This window comes from Elephantulus edwardii, unplaced genomic scaffold (assembly GCF_000299155.1).
Source record: "Elephantulus edwardii isolate Elephantulus edwardi_28Jun2011 unplaced genomic scaffold, EleEdw1.0 scaffold00059, whole genome shotgun sequence".
NCBI lineage: Eukaryota > Metazoa > Chordata > Mammalia > Macroscelidea > Macroscelididae > Elephantulus > Elephantulus edwardii.
In genome coordinates, this window is record NW_006399809.1 from 16,688,076 (window position 1) to 16,690,673 (window position 2,598).

Below are 2,598 nucleotides of genomic sequence, written 5' to 3' on the forward strand. Positions count from 1 at the left end.
AAAATTTACAGAGGCTTTGGATTTCCATTCATTCATTGTTGCACATTTCTCCCCTCCCAAGCTTCCCCCACCCCCACCCCAGAACACTACCCTCTTTGAAAAGTACAAGAACACTCTTTCATGATTTTACAAACCCTCCCCCAGATCCACTCCACCATGTAGCCATCGCTCTAGAATCCTGTCGTGACATAAATACCTAATCACATATCTCTTTTAAGTAGTTTCTTCCTTTTCTGTTTCAGTGTAGTATACATTATTGAACCCATCTTACTCAGTCTCTCCCCAACCCTAAGGGCAGTCCTGTTTTACAACAGAGGCACCATGCAATATTTGTCCTTTTGTGACTGGAATATTTCACTCAGCATAATGTTCTCCAGAGCCAACCATTTTGAATAACATTGCATGAGTTCCTTGTTTATCAATGCAGCATAGTATTCCATTGTGTGGATATACCACGGCTTCTCTATCCATTCATTTGTTGATGGGCACTTAGGTTGTTTCCAACTCCTTGCTATTGTGAACAAACCTGCAATAAACATGGGTGTGTATATATCTGCTTGGATGTAAGTTATGGTCTCTTCAGGGTATATTCCCAGTAGTGGAATTGCTGGGCCAAATGATATCTCTATTTGCAGCTTTTGGAGAAAGCGCCATACTGCTTTCCACAGGGATTGCACCATTTTACGCTCCCACCAACAGTGAATAAGGGTTCCAGTTTCTCCACAACCTTGCCAGCATTTGTTGCTTGCCTTGCTGTTCTGTTAAATTTTGCTATTTTGACGGGGGGTGAGAGGATATCTCATAGTTGTTTTAATTTGCATCTCTCTTAGGGCTAGGGATTTTGAGCATTTCTTCATGTGCTTGTTAGCCATCTGAATGTTGTTTTCGGTGAAGTGCCTGTTCATATCCTTTGCCCATTTTTCTATTGGATTATTTACCTTTATCTTGTTGTGGTGTTCAAATATTTCATAAATTCTGGATTTAAGTTATGATATGTTATTACCAAATAAATACTTTTCCCCAGTCAGTGGCTTCCCTTTTTACCCTGTTGGAGAAGTTTTTGGATGTGCATAGGCATTTGAGTCTTAGAAGATCCCATTCATCTACTTTATCTTCTCCTGGTTGTAGGGTTTTCAAGATACTTGGAAGACTGTTTATGTTGTGGATTAGGACTTCTGGTGTTGTTCCTAGCTTTTCCGTAATGAAGTTTATAGTCCTTGGTTTTAGTCCTAGGTCCATGATCCACCTTGAGTTGGTTTTTGTGTATGGAGTGAGGTGTGGGTCTTGCTTGTGTTTTTTGCAGATACTTTTCCAACTTTGCCAACACCATTTGTTAAAAAGGCTGTCATTTCCCCACTTTACTGATTTCATCTCCTTGTCAAAAATCAGTTAACCATAGATAGATGGGCTAATCTCTGGATTCTCAATTCTATTCCATTGAGCTATGTGTCTGTCATTGTACCAGTACCATGCTGTCTTTACCACTATTGCAGTGTAGTAGGATTTAAAATCAGGGAGTGAGATACCTCCTACCATTCTTCTATTCTTAAGGAGTCCTTTGCTTTTTCGGGGCTTCTTTCCATTCCAAACAAAACCGGAGATTGCCTTTGCCATCTCGTTGAAAAATGGGATTGGTATTTGTATTGGGATTGCATTAAACGTGTAAATTGCCTTTGGTAGTATTGCCATTTTCACAATATTGAGTCTTCCAATCCATGAGCAAGAGATATTCTTCCACTTCTCAAGATCTCTTTTTGTTTCTTGTAGTAATGTTTGGTAATTTTCTTTGAATAGGTCCTTTGTGCTTCTGGTTAAATTTATTCCCAAGTATTTAATCTTGTGATTAGCTATTGTGAAAGGTATTTTTTTTTTTTCTTAGTTCCGGCTCTGTATTCTCTTTGTCACTGTAGAGAAAGCCAACTGATTTTTGTATGTTGATCTTGTATTCTGCCACTTTGCTAAATTGGTCCACTGTGTCCAATAGTTTTCTTGCTGAGTCTTTAGGGTTTTCTAAGTATACTATCATGTCATCTGCATAGAAGGATAATTTTACCTTCTCATTGCCAATTTGGATACCTTTTATTCCCTTCTCTTGTCTTATTGCTATCACTAAGACTTCCAAAACAATATTGAATAAGAGAGGTGATAGTGGGCATCCTTGCCTAGTTCCTGTTCTTAAAGGGAGTGCCTTTAACCTCCCTCCGTTGAGAACAATGTTGGCTCTTGGGTTTTCATAAATACTTTTTACTATGTTGAAGAAATTCCCCTCTAATCCTATTTTGTTGAGTGTTTTAATCAGGAAAGGGTGTTGGATTTTGTCAAAGGCCTTTTTTCTGCATCAGTTGATAGGATCATGTGGTTCTTGTTCTTTGTTAATGTGATGAATTACGTTAATTGTTTTCCTTATGTTGAACCATCCTTGCATACCTGTTATGAATCCCACTTGGTCATGTTGAATTATTTCTTTGATGTATCACTGGATTTTATTTGCCAGTATTTTATTCAGGACTTTTGCATCAATGTCCATGAGAGATATTGACTTATAGTTTTCTATTTTGGTGGTGTCTTTTCCTGGCTTTGGTATCAAAGATATGTTTG

General features: G+C 38.1%; 1 protein-coding gene across 3 annotated transcripts in view; it reads left to right on the forward strand.

Annotated features, from left to right (window-relative positions):
* PDE1C (phosphodiesterase 1C, calmodulin-dependent 70kDa) overlaps positions 1–2,598 on the forward strand; it is a 718,015-nt gene that overhangs the window by 374,767 nt on the left and 340,650 nt on the right. The window lies entirely within an intron of this gene.